Source organism: Leuresthes tenuis, unplaced genomic scaffold (assembly GCF_036924035.1).
Source record: "Leuresthes tenuis unplaced genomic scaffold, fLeuTen1.0.hap1 SCAF_9, whole genome shotgun sequence".
In the NCBI taxonomy this organism is placed as follows: Eukaryota; Metazoa; Chordata; class Actinopteri; order Atheriniformes; family Atherinopsidae; genus Leuresthes; species Leuresthes tenuis.
In genome coordinates this window covers 2,682,469-2,696,862 of record NW_027325363.1, presented here as the reverse complement: position 1 = coordinate 2,696,862, position 14,394 = coordinate 2,682,469, and the positions used below count along the sequence as shown (strand labels likewise).

The 14,394-nt window shown below is 44.6% G+C and overlaps 1 long non-coding RNA gene across 2 annotated transcripts in view; it reads left to right on the top strand.

Annotated features, from left to right (window-relative positions):
* The first annotated feature begins 404 nt into the window (after positions 1-404).
* LOC140313905 (uncharacterized) overlaps positions 405-14,394 on the top strand; it is a 201,103-nt gene continuing 187,113 nt past the window's right edge. For both annotated transcript variants that reach the window (XR_011917103.1, XR_011917102.1), the window contains exon 1: positions 405-1,741. This is a non-coding gene — a long non-coding RNA (uncharacterized lncRNA). The remainder of the gene's footprint in view (positions 1,742-14,394) is intronic.

Genomic DNA, 14,394 nt, shown 5'->3' with positions numbered 1-14,394 from the left:
TTATGCATGCTAAAATGTTGTAAAATGCTCATTCTATCAGTTGAATACCACGAATTAAACCATTAAGGAGGATGGAAGTGACCTGTGTCGTTTCAACGCAATGTTTCTCCGACACCTGCCGAATGAAGAGTTGAGAACACAATGTAGACAAAGCTGAATGTGTTCAAATCTGATGTCTAAAGTGGGAATCCTCCCATTAGTCATGAACTGAGAAGGACAGGCACGCGCAGCTTTGTTAGCCTAATTTGGGTTGGACTCCAGAAGTCCTCTCAGTGCCGCTGCTTCAACACTCACAGCTCGCTGTAATTTATGACTTATGATGGATGGATAGTTACTCTATGGGTGTGTCTTTGGCTATTTCTGTTCCCTGCTCACACTCCTTCCCTCCCGCCTCTCTCCGCCATCCTCGTGCACACAGCCGCCTTCAACCGGCGGGGAAGCACGCGCAAGATTCCGTGGCAGAATCCTAAACTTTAACCTTCTGTTAAAAATCTGTCGCAGATACAGAACAGACCGGACGGAGAGGATTTGACCGGACGAAGGAGATCTGCGCGACAATGTGACGCCGTGGAGCCTCGGCCAGGATTACCACGGTCTCCACAGATTTGTCCCTCTTAAAAACAGGCGACTTTCGGCATGCGGAGCCCGCAGCGGGTCTGCAAGACTCAACGAACCCGAAGCGACATCTCAGCGTGTTGAAAGTTGAGTTTTAGCTACAGTTACAAGATTAATTCTCCTCATCTGTGCACCTCACCCCCAGATGTTTACGGATGCCCTCGTTGGATTATCATATTGTGAGATTGATTAAGTCTGTGTTATAGATAACAGAGGAGGGAGCAGAGGACACCGCCCGGACGAGTTGAGCGGCTTTACTGGCGCACGATCTCATTTGACTTATTTTTGGGTCCAGAATAAGAGCCAGTTTTCAGCCCTGCGTGCAAACGGGCCGGAACCGCTCTCATTAACGGGATGTTCTGAAAGTGCATTTTTTGGGGGGGGTTGTTTCTTGTTAAACATGCCCAGTTTGGAGTAGTAGCTGCTTATTGTAGGGAGCAGACCATAGCCGATACCTTGAGAAGAGAGCGGTGTTTCTGCTCAAGGACACGGTCGCTGTTCGCGGGTGTAGTTTCTCATTGCAGCCTGTTCGGGTGTGGGAGCACACACCGGAGCCTGAGCCTCCCAGAACCACTTTTCTTTGCATCATCTGGCTTTGGATCGCTCACCGAGGACTGTGCGCGGGTAAAACGGCATTAACACGGATGGCACGAGCTGGTATGGCCCTGGTACTTTAAATGGAGTGGTGTTAATTGGGCGAATGGGACAATAATAGGAGTTTTTCAACCGTGCGAACCTCCATCCACCCCTCTACGGACGTGAGTGCTTCTCGGCTCTTTTCGTGGTGAGATACCCGGTTTGCCCTTCTTTTTTTCTTTTCTTTTTTTATTTTAGAGCACGTCTGTTCCGGCAGTGTTGCCCGGTCCCGAAAACACACGCACACCAACACACACACACACCCGACCATTCATCCACAGAGAAACTGCCAAGATAACCCATCTCCTCTGTGGATGGGAAGCAGCCGCTCGGGAGAGGGAACCAGGAGTTGGAATAAGCCGCTGAGCTTGATCGTCTGTTTTTAAAGCTTCTCCGTGCTTCTCATTGTGGTTTAACTCGTCCATTAGTGCACCTCAGAAGACGGGATTTCGGAGGAAACCGACACGAGAGGAGCTGGAGATCGATGAAGGTGAGGCTGATTGACCGGCTGTTAATAATGCAGGGTGTGTGAGATGGCGGAGGATGCTCAGTGGGAGCGAGCTCTGCTGTGCTGTTTCTCTGCCACAGGGATGCCAGGCGCACAGTGGTGCCAACAATAGTTTTATTCTTAGTTCCCAGGAAATGAATCATCGCTGTAATCTGATTAGGCGCCGCTATTTCCCTCGCTCAGTGTGCGGCTGCTCTGTTTTTGCGGCTGCATTGGCACCGAAAGTGGATTCTGCCATTCTCTAAAGCCGCAGACAAATTGTGTGAAACCCTCCGAAATGCAGCGCACTGACGCGCACGCTATTATGTGCTGTGTTGGTTTGAGTGGCATTTCTATGCACTCGTGTTGCGTTATGTTGGCCAAGGTGGCCGCTCTGCTGTATGGGAATGTGCGTGCATGGCGTGCGCATGTATGGATGCGTAATATAACCCATTTTGGGAGCTTTCTTGATGGCTTTCTCTCTGGATCTGTCTTACTGTGTGTTTGTGATGCTGCCTCATCACACCGCTCTGCCTGACTGGCGTTACAGCCACATCTATAATGCAGGAGGCAAGAAGATGAGAACTCAGGAGTCGAGAGGAGGTGAGTCAGGGAGGAAAGGAAAGGGGGGGGGTGGACTGGACTTAGGGAAGATGTAGCAGTGATAGAGGTGTGTAAAGGACAAGAGGGAAGACATGGCTGGAGATGGAAGGAGAAAGGTCCAGAAATCCTAATCAAGGAATAGAAAAAAGATGATAAAACAGAATGAGAAAAGGTGTGAAGAGATTAGAAGACATGAGGTTGAACACAATGATTTGGACCAAAGTATAATCTCAACATATATTAAGATTCATACTGAAAATAACCACTCTGTGAGTCATTATAAATGACCATCTGAAATGATATTACCCGAGAGATGGACGAGGCAGTTTTTGCACAACAGGACAGAAGGATGGTTTGGTAACAGAAGTCTGAAGCCAGGGAGTGTTTAGGAACAAGGGACTGCTCCACACTGAGAGAGCTTCTGTTCCACAAAAAGATCTAAAGACGTGGCCTAAAAATATCTTCACAGACATCAGAAAAGCTGCTTGCGGTTCATGGAGAGCTTCAGATTAGCTGATGGGGAGTTCTGAGTCTCAGACTGTGAAGAAGCTGGCCTGAGTGTTGAGGTCTGACATGTTCTTAGTACAAAGGATGGAGCTGATGTGGCGTCAGCACCACGGACAGCTCTGAGATGGCCTGAAGCATCAGCACCACGGACAGCTCCCACTCACCAGCAGCACAGATGCTTGCAGTTAGCAGCTAACCAACCAATCACCAGCTGGCATTGTGAGCCCGTCTCTCACTCTGTGTGTGTGTGTGTGATGTAGATCTGTCAGTGGGCAGGTGTTTATTGTTTTCAACATACAGCCACACCACTATAAATGTGTGGTGGGCATCAAAATGAAGGCCACAACTGAAAATGACCCCAATTCCCATTTTTCAGTCTTTTCAGCCTGTTTGCACTGTAAATATTTTACAAAAAGCCTGTTTTATTTACAGTGCACCTGTATTCCAGACAAATTAAAGGTTCCAGATTGCTTGGTTTTGAACTGTTTGCACAGGAGCTGTTTGATTAACACATCCAGAGAGATGGACTGCTTGCATGTTGACATAAAGTGACATAAAGTTGACATAGACATAATTATTTTTTCTTTTCATCTAAAAATATTCCTTCAGACCACAGCTGTCTGAAGCACAGCAACACATCAAACACATATCTCCTCCCACTAAAGGTCTGAGCTGCAGTAGAGCTACAGCAAGAAGAAGGAAGTGGCCTTCAGTAGCAGTGGCAACGCGGCACCTTCCTAAGGCTCTGTGCTGAGGTGTTACTATTTTTATTTGTGCTGCCAAACAGAAAATAACGAACTAACCTGACCACAGCAGCCAGTGCTGCTTTGTTTCTCCTCCCTGCTGAGTGTTGTAGCTACAAACAGTTACAGTGATACCTTCAGTTCATCTTACAGCGGCGGTGGAGATTAAACATCAGCTGATCGAAACTGAAAGGTAGAAATAAAGCGCTGGTACCTTTAGTTTCTGGTCTGTGCAATGGAGGTTCACAAGACTCTGAAAAAATGGACTCTCCAATAGTTGAGTCCCTAAGGAGAGTTCCTGTGGTTGAAAAGCACTTAGAAGCTTGAAGAACTCCAGTACAGTATCTGTTAAAACTCCAGCATAATCAAATGCTTTTGGGGGCTTCGAGTTAGCAATTTGTATTGAAATCTTGGGCAGAAATGACTGTATGACTGAATGTTTCCCATTCAGTGTCCAAACATGTATTCTTCCATACATGAAACACAACTTCTAGGCAGGGGATATGAACATACTCCATCTCCTGAGACTGATATTGTCTCACGTGACCCAGCTCTTACTCTGCACCATTTTTTACAACCATCATCAGATATTTTTCCTCCATTTCTGGTATAAAACCCTGAACTCACTCCTGACCTGGTTGTTTCAGTTCTGCTGCAACATTAGAACCTCTAACAGAAGAAGGGAACAGCATGAATGACTTTGAGTACCACCCTGGAACAGAAATACCAAGAGCCCAGTCAGAACCAGCATCCATGGGGTAACCAGAAGAAGCCCCATCCCTAAAGGCCACGAACTGCACTGCACTGGATGCAAATAACATGTTTTGTGGTGGTTTTTCAGACAATATCTCTCCTCTAAGCCTTAAATAATGAAAGAAATAGTTCAGATGTTGCGCTTTAACCTTGATTAAGATGATTTCAAAACCTAAGAGAGGGCTTTTAAAGTTAGAAGTAGTAGTTTCAGGACCTTGGAAAGAGCCCCACAAGCTGAGAAGGCTTAACGGAAAAGTCAATAAAAGAGAAGAAAGACTTTAGATTTAAATTATTCAAGGATTTGGGGAACTATACACATTTTGTGTTGGGCTACATTTCCTCGAGTTCTGTCAGTCTTTATGTCAAATATGTTCAATGTTTGAGGCTGCTTTGGTTGTCTTTTGGATCAAACTTTCTAATGAAATATGATGAATTCATTATGAATCTATAAGGAGGATGAGGAGTTGTTTCTTTTTTAAAATGCATCCAGCTACAGATGCTTGCTATGCATAAGGTGTCCCACACTGGACTGTTTTGAGACAGAACAGAAGGCCAGACGAGCAGAAAGTTGTCGTGCAGACTCTTCCTCATGCAGTCATCAAGAGGCAGACGGGTTTATAAAAGCAAGAAGCTGGCAGGTGGGCAAACACAAGTCAGACATGCAAAAGAAGAGTCAAACCAGTGTGATAACGCACTTAAATGTGTTAATGCAGCTGGAGAGATGCTGATCTGTGGTGACTGTTCTCACAGAGAGGATTACAATGTGCCTCACATCCCATTTTCAGAGAAGGAGGCAGCATCTCCACCTCCACACTCTGTTTTTACTTCCCAGCTTGTGTACTTTTCCCAGACAGCTCTGCCAACACAGTCTCACACATCCAAGCTGGAAATGTGATTAATCACAAATGCTCTGGATACTAGAATGAGGAGGTAAAGTACTGTGTGTGATTTAAAAAAAGAAAAATTATTTTAACACCCCTCGTTTCAGAAAATGTGTGAAAACTATTTATTGAGCCATGTGCAGATATAAATGTTAATGCAGAACCAGAGTTTTTTATCAGTTCTGAGCAGCTTTAAAGTGAATATCTGGTCTGAGCTCCTTTATTCTCCAACTCAGCCTGAACCCTCTGAGACAAGCTTTCTGTCATTTCTTTAAGGAGTCTTCAGGAATAGTTCTCCAGGCTTCTTGAAGGACATCCCAAAGCTCTTCTTTGGATGTGGGCTGCCTTTTGTTCCGTTCTCTGTCAGATGATCCCACACTGCTTCAATAATGTTGAGGTCTGGGCTCTGGGGAGGATTCATCCCTCCATAAGACCTGTTGCCACTGATTTTCAGTCCACTTCTTGTGTCATTTGGCACAGCTCAGCCTTTTCTCCCTGTTTCCCTTCCTTAAGAACGGCTTCTTGACAGCCACCCTTCCATGGAGACCATTTCTGATGAGGCTTGGGCCAACAGTAGATGGATCAGCTGAAGGTCCAGATGCATCTCTCAGGTCCTGTCAGGTCACAGCTGGATTTTTTCCTCTTTCTTAAGGACATCACTTTCAGATCCTGTTCATCTGCTGTAGATAGTTTTTTAGGCCTGACACTTCTTCTTTTGTCCTCCACTTGTCCAGTTTCCTCAAATGTTTTAAGGACACACTGCACACCATGCTGAGATATGCCAAGTTTTCAGCTAATAGCTCTTTGGGAATCACCTTGTTGCTGCAGAAATCCTATTTTCTGTCTGTCAAACTGTGTTTTCTTTGCTGTTTTTCATAGATGCAGCTAAAGAAATGGGAACAAATGATGTGTCTTTGTGACAGGCTGCTGGTAACAAAGTGCCTAAAGATCCAGTTTAAAATGGCTTCTTTGCTAAGTTGTCTGTTCTGTGTCGACACAACACTGGTTCATCCCTATAGGTGTCAATCTTATTACTCGAATAACTCATAGGTAAGTGTTACAGTTGCTCGAGGCCACTTTAAAAGATTACAATAAAAGTCTGGCTGCTTGGAAGAAATTATTAAAAAATAATTGACACTTTTGCACCTTCCTGTAAGTTTGCCATTGATATTTGTTCAACTCAAATGGGCTTCAGCCTGGAGACCATGAATCAGTAACTTTTTTAGGAACCACTTCAACACACCAGTTTAATTTAGATTTAAAATCAATCCAACTTGATCTGACCATCATCCAGCATGGATGCTGTTAGAAGTTTTCTTTTTCTAATCAATGTCTTTGCAACTTGAAAGCAAAATAATTCAAAACTAATTCTTTTTAGCTTTGCTTCGCTGCTGCTTTGTGAATTAAATGCTGCAATCTTTGCCGGCTGCCAAGCGGAAATATTTTCCATCATTACTGAAAACACACTTTCCTCTTGGTGGCTCTCATCAAACCTGCCTTTCAGAAAGGTAACTTGTTACGTAACGAGTCCTTGTGGGGGGGCAACACCCCAGCTCCAGGGACAGATAGCAGCAGGTAAGAGGCCGTCACAAATATGCAGATTATAATGATTTACATTGTAGTGGAAATTCTGCATCCTGCCTGAAAGAAGAATTAATCTGGAACTTAATCTCCCAGCCCAGATCTATACCCCCAATCCCTCCATCCATTCACCCATCTGTTTCCTCATCCATCTGTCTGTCCAACCAGGCCTGCTCTCCTCACCCGAGCTCACTTTGGAGGGATCTCTTTTGCCGTCTCACCCTCTTTCTTTCCCACAGTTTGTGCTCAGTTTTCTACCTCAGACCTTACATATTGAATTAAATGCTATGATGGCTATCTGTGCTTCATTTTATGACCCCCAGGAACTCCTTGTCAGCCAAATTTCATTTCCTTTCCACTCTCACTTGCTTAAGAAACATTAAACGCTGTGTTTACTGTTTTTTTTTATCCATTTGACAGTGTGGTGCCAGCACAGCAGGAACTTAAATTACAGTAATTCACCAAAGGTTCCCCTTAGTGCAAATGCAGTGTATATTTTTTAATGCTTTATCATTTTAGTGCAGGTTGTGAATCAAGAGTGGCAACTGAGAATATGTGAATATGCTTAAAGGAGGGACAGGAGATGGCAGTTTGCTACAGCTGTGCAGCCAAGCTTTTACGGTTTAAACATTTGCCAGTTTTGCCAGTTTGTTTAGGTCACTTTGAGGTTGTTGCAGAGCTTAGAGCACATAGTTGTAACTTGAGCTTGCTCCTTATGTTCGGTGGAGCTGTGACAAAATGTCCCCGGCCTAAGAAAGCACCGTTCAATCAGCCACCATCAGGTATTAGATCATAGTCCATCTTAATAGTGAGATTGATGGTCATTAAATCTGATCGTTCGTTGTTTCCTTCAGTGTTTTGTGCACTGCTTCATGTTGGGGTCAAATTACACACACGACTGATCGTGTAAACGAGAAACTTTGTGCTCTGCTGATAATGTCAGCCTGAGGAGCAGCAGGTTCTTCATCGGGGGGAAAATAGTCTTCTGGCGTTTCCACTGTTTGTGTGTGAGGCTGGAGTCGATGACTCACATTACCTATGAGCTTTCATTGGTTAAAACTCTTTAATAGTAGGGTTTTTTGTCTTTTATTCCTTCAAACATCTTAATTCACAGGCCAAAAATAACGTGATATGCTGTTAATGAATTCTGCTCCTCTTCCTCACCTCTCCTCCTTGTGACTTGTCTCGAGTTTATTTTTGCACCTAATTTCCTCAAAAGATTGTTGTCGTTAAGCTTTTCAGAATTAGCGTGACCTACATTTCTGCCCAGATAAGAGATCGTTCCTGTCCTCTGTCAGACTAATGGAAAAACGTATAGTGGAGAAAATGATTTCCACTAAACTACGCCCACAATCCAAGAGGCTTGTTCTCTTTTTGTCAGTTCAGAAAGGATGCATCAGAAGCCCTGATGAGACGGACTGTGCTGCCCTGAAAGATAATGCACCTGCTCGTCTCTGGGTGTTTCAGTTACTTACATAATGGATTGCTGTGGGGGGGTTTTGCCATATCATCTGATATCACTCAGTCGATAATGGTCAGTGCATTGAGATGGAAGTGAAATGGTTGATTTGTGGATAAATCTCTTGCAGCGCTGCACTTAAAACATTGAAAAGTGAGCAAACTAAACCCAGAAGCACTGTGAAAGGAAGAGTAAGACTGGGACATTCACTCTGTAATTATCATTATTACCTCAGAAATGATACCTCTGTCCTCTACTTGTTTGCTTTACATCAGACACGGTAGCTACTCTCTGTCTCCAATGTCCACAGAAGCGGTTTGACTGTGTTACACACTATTGTTTTGGCAGCTACCAACACTTTAAAACCTCACAATGCTAAGCTCACCATATCCTGCTGTGACTCCAGTCAGTGTTGTGGAAGAAGACAGATCTGTATGTTAAGGGATCTGCCATCAGGACCAGCCTAAAGTGCAACATCTGGCACTAATGAGCCCCGTCTCCCTGCAGATGCAGAAGCGCTTTCTCACAAAATTCAAATTTAGGCTGGTTTCTTTCCAGTTTAGAAATGAAGTTTATTAAACACTGTTAGCAGCTAGCTACAGAGCAGCACGCCATCCAGCACGCCAAGTGCTTTCCTGACCACACAGACTGATGATTTTAACAAAAAGGTCCCATTTTTATATGTAACTTAAAGCTTTTTTGGATCAGTTAAATGACTTGAAAAGCAGAGAAATCAACATAGATAATCTGCTACCATATACCTGGTTGAGGTTGTTTTTACACTTTTAGATAAAAATGATGAAGGTGATGGATGAAAAGGACCATCAGTCCCTTCAGACCACTTATAAATTCACTGTGCTTAGACTAGTCCCGTCACACATCCTGTTCTACCTCCAGGCAGCTGTTACAGAGCCATGTTCACAGTTTGTAGTTTTTTGCTGGACGGTGAGAGTCCTTCGCCATGGTGCCAGTTCATATCTAATTAAGCCTTCTTGAAACATTTAACCTCCATCAATCTCTCCTTATTTATGTTACAAATACTTTGATGCAAGACAGGGCTGCCATGAAAGCAAGAAAGACAAACTGCCAACACACTGTAAAACAGCCAGGGTGCCCTTAACTGAGTAGGTGAAAGCAGTTGTTATTTGCTGGAAGCAACAATGCTGGGAAATGGCACAGTCGTATGAAATATTGAGGGCAGCTGTTTTGAGGCTCTGTTTCATGCCAATGTGTTCTGGCCTTAACTCGACCTCGATTCAGCTCACCTGGAGTGGAGAGCGGCACGTCTTTCACAGTGTTTCCTCAGCTGGTGGAGAAGAATGAGTTGGACCTGGTTTGTTTGCAACATTAGCCCAAATGATAAGTGTGACATAAAAGTGATGAGGATGGGATATTCACATGAATCTATTTTAACTCTGGATGCACCGAACCAGTCTAATATTTGAATATTTGGACTCAAAAACAACGGGAAAGCTTCCAAACTTTGCAGAGCACAGAATATCTGGCAATGAGTGCTTGATAAAGAGCGAAAGCAGCACAGTGTTGCAGAACCTATCAATACTTCAGCACCAGCCAGTCCAGAACCAGAGCCAGACAAGGACTGGTTTTCAACACCCACTGCTGTTCCGTGTGTTGAAAAATATCTTCGTCACTGCAGATCAGCTCCACCCCCATCTGACAGCCAAGGGAGGCATGTTAAAAAGAAAATAAAACATGAGCTGGCGGGGTGTGGACCTCCAGAGGACCGGCAGGACGAGCTCAGCTCTGGTCTTAACTCATTAAAGATGCTAGCTTGCTAATCTCAGCAAGGCAGTGATCTAATGCTCATCACATTTCACTCTGTCTTTCTGTTTCCAAACTGCTGTCGATCACTTTAACCCACAGTATTCCCATTTCTCTGTCATCATTCATCCTCTTTTGTTACTTGGCTTGACGTGTTCCTCTGTTTCTTTTTCCCTGTGCTTCTTTTTCAAGTTGAAGGTCATATCTGACAGTTCGCTGACGGATGGTGCAGCACGATTTAGGAGAAATGAACACAATAACTATGTTGGAGGAGTAAGAGCTCACATTAGCACCAGTGAGGGGAAAAAAAAAGAGAGAAGTTGCCTCCACCAGAGCATCAACTGAAAATTGATCTGCAAAATTTTGACATTTAAGCATCCATCAATCCATTTTCTAAACCCTCTTAATCTAATTCAGGGTTGCCGGGGGCTGGAGTCTATCCCCGCTGCCAGTCGGTGGAAGGAGGGATAAACCCTGGACAGGCTGCCAGCACAGAGAAAATGAACCATGCACACCCCTGGGATCAATTTAGTATCACAGGTTATCCGCACATATTTGTTTTTGATGGTGGGAGGATGCCTGAGAACCCTTGCATGTGAGATAAGACTCGAGCTGGGTACCTGCCTGCTGTGAGGTGACAGCCCTGATCACCACACCGCCGTACAGCCCTGACATTTAAGTGTTATCCGCTGCCTGCTGGAACGTAACAATTTGCAGGTTTTCTCTCCATCAGGTCACTGTGAAGACGCCAGATAAGCTAACTAAATAAGCTCCGTCAATGAGTTCCTGACGCAGGTCTGTTGGTCTGTCATAGGCTGTTTGGCTCTGATGCTGCTCACCTGCTTCTCCTCCTGAATCATGTGGAGCCTCCCAAAGGTCAAAGGGCGTGTGTGTGTGTGTGCATGTGAGTGTGTCACTCCCCTTCGAGATTAAAAAGACTGGATTTCACAGGCAGAGTACATGCCTGCTGCAGAGCTGAGTGTGTGAGGGGGAGGCAGATGGAGGCTGCTGTAAGGTGAAGCCTCTGCAGACTTACCCTCCATTTCACTGTCCATCAAACACAGTGTGAGCTCTCACACACACACACATGCACGTAAACACGCATGTGAATATGAAAAGAGTTCTTTGTTTGTTCCAGACCTGGTGGTTCCTGTCCTCTTTGCATCCTTTTCTCCTGCCGTTCTCCTCCTCCTCTTAATTTATTTCCCCTCCAGAACAGTTTGTTCTGTTGACAAAAAGCTCCTTAACTCTCTCCTGCTGAACGTCCCGGGATGGAAGAGGGTTGGTGATTTGGGTTTTCGTTCTTATTAAGGAATTATTAAGGAAATCCCTTGGTTAGGGTTAGAAATTAATCCCCCACTTTCACTTTAAAGGACCCTGTTTCGACACCTCACGTGCAGTTCCTCTCACGACCACTAGGGGTGGTCTTTGAACGTAATTGATAGGGTTTTCGTTCTTATTAACGAAGTCCCACCTTAAACAGAAAGAACCACACAAGAGATCAATATAAAGTTCAGCTTTTGCAAAAGGGGACGGGTTTATGTGTCTAAGCAACCAACAACAATCTCCGACTCCCTCCCTGCAGCAGCCTGGTTTTATTCAGAGATAAGAAAAGGGGGAGGAGCTTTACAAAATAAAAGGTTGCATAGAAACTTCAGAGCGTGTGACTCTGTCTAACATTTAGAGACACATCTGCCAATTAGAGTGAGACCTTAACGATAATCATACAAAGAGATACATCTACAAACTAGTTTGAATCAGGCATTGTGCGTTTGTAGTTAGGTTGACCTCGGTTGACCTCTGGAAAACTCCGTCCTGAGGCATCTGTGGTGATTGGAACTAATGTCCATAAATGTCCCATAGGATATTTATGGTATAGCACAGGGTATATCATGAGATAACAACTGAAAACTCTAACAGTTGGTGTCACTGAAACCTCGCTGGCATTTCTTTAAGCTAACTGATCAATACTTTATTTTAGCGACTCTGCAGCTGCAAATTTTTCTAACAAGTCCAATAAGTTTTGTGTCGACGAGTCAGTGTTTTAATACTGTTGTTTACCTTGGAATTGGCAGTTTTGGTGAGGCTGAAACCAAAATGTCTCACTCTGGGCTGCTGATGAGGGCAGAGAGACGTCTTGTATATCAGAACGATCTCAGGTGTCTGTGATCAATAGAGCTCAAGGTTGTTCATACTGACCTCACTGTGAAGCTGTTTTTTTCTGGTGGAAACTTCCAGAAATAGCTTAAAGTTGGTTAGAAAAGAGACAAATCTGTTCAGCTCAGATGGTATTCCGCTCACATGCTGACACATCTCATCTGTTGATAATTTATTCTGTCATCTTAGCACAGCTCAGTGTATTTTAGTAACAAACGACCACACCGACTTCAACTCATCTGATGGGAAATTATTTGGTTGAATTGGAGCACTTTGCTGCATTAAATCCAGTTTAATTTGGAATCTATACATCCTCTCTCAGCTGTGAACTTAACACATAAAACTGGGTCTTTTTTGGAGTTTTTCTGCTGAGCTTTTTCCACTAAAACATTTATTTTCTACACTTGTTTGGGTCGATGCTACTTTAGCATCTGCTATGAGTTAGCATCACAACAGGAAAGTTGTCATGTGAGCTTTCCAGAGCTGAAATAAAGCCTGGAAGAGAATGTGTTGTTCCTAATTTACTCCTTTTTAGTAGGCTGAGGAGGAAGAAGTGTAAATCACTGTTCTTAGTCTTAGTTCTTAGGTGACATTACTGGCAAATTAAATGGATGATGTTTTCACAAAGGAGCACAATCTGGACCCAAGCACATCTCGACCAGCCTATCAGACAGCAGATAGAGCTGAAGGAGGAAGGAAATAAACTGTAAATAATGAATTGTTTAATTCTGTACATGTTACTGATACTCTGAATCCAAGATTATGAACTGCTGGGTGTCCATTTATGCTGTTCACCCAAAGAGTTTGAACTTGATGTAGTCATAAAATAGGAAACTTTGCATGGGTGCTGGGCTGCACCATCACCTCACAGCAGAGGGCTCCTGCTTTGAATCCCAGCCGGGGCCTTTCTGTGTGGAGTTTGCATGTTCTTCCCTTATTGGAGTGGGTTATCTCTGGGTCCTCACACCACCTGAAAGGTTAACTTGGTTAATTGGTGACTCTAAATTGACCCTAAGAGTGAGTGTGGATGGTTGTCTGTCTCTTGACTCTTGCCCAATGACCGAGACTATGGTTCTCAGCCGGAAAAGGGTGGAATGCTCTCTCCGGGTCGGGAATGAGATCCTTCCCCAAGTGGAGGAGTTCAAGTATCTCGGGGTCTTGTTCACAGTGAGGGACTAATGGAGCGGGAGGTTGACGGCGGATCGGTGCAGCGTCTGCAGTGTTGCTCTGCACCGACCCGTCGTTGTGAAGAAGGAGCTGAGCCAGAAGGCGAAGCTCTCTATTTACTGGTCAGTCTACGTTCCCATCCTCACCGATGGTCACCAGCTGTGGGTAGAGACCGAAAGAACAAGATCATGAATACAAGCGAAGGAAATGGGCTTCTGGGCCTCCCTTAGAGATAGGGTGAGAAGCTCAGTCATCCGGGAGGGGCTCGGAGTAGAACCGCTGCTCCTCCGCATTGAGAGGAGTCAGATGAGGTGGCATCTGGTTAGGATGCCTCCTGGAGGCCTCCCTGGGGAGGTGTTCTGGGCCCGTCCCACTGGGAGGAGACCCGGGAAGACCCAGGACACGTTGGAGAGACTATGGCCTGGGAACGCCTCGGGGTCCCCCCGGAGGAGCTGGAGGAAGTGGCCGGGGACAGGGAGGTCTGGGTTTCTCTGTTAAAGCTGCTGCCCCCCGACCCCCGGAGAAGCAGCAGATAATAGATGGATGGATGGATGGATGGATGGATGGATGGATGGATGGATGGATTCATCGGTGCTGATAAAGACGACATTTTCCTTTTGTTTATTTTGTGCCACTCAGTATTTGAATGGGATGTGTTTAGCCAAGGGGTGGAACTCTGATTAAATCTGTTGTTCCACTTTATTTAACTATCTATTTAACGTAATTTCTTATGTGCAAAACTGCAATGAAACGACATGTCCCAAAGTAAAGTTACCTGAAAGCAATAATGAGCGGGTACCATGAAGCACCATCCTCCAGCCCGACAGTCATCGTGACTTTTTCAAACAAAGGTCTGCGGACATGAATCAATAGATTAGATTTTGAGGAGAAATTCAATCTTCTTTTTTTGCTGTGGACTGGGTTAACATGTAATATCAGCTCAGTTGTTGCCAGGCGACAAACTCAAACCATGACTCTGTCTCACGTCCAGTTTTCCAAAAGCTGATTTTCTATTTTCTATTT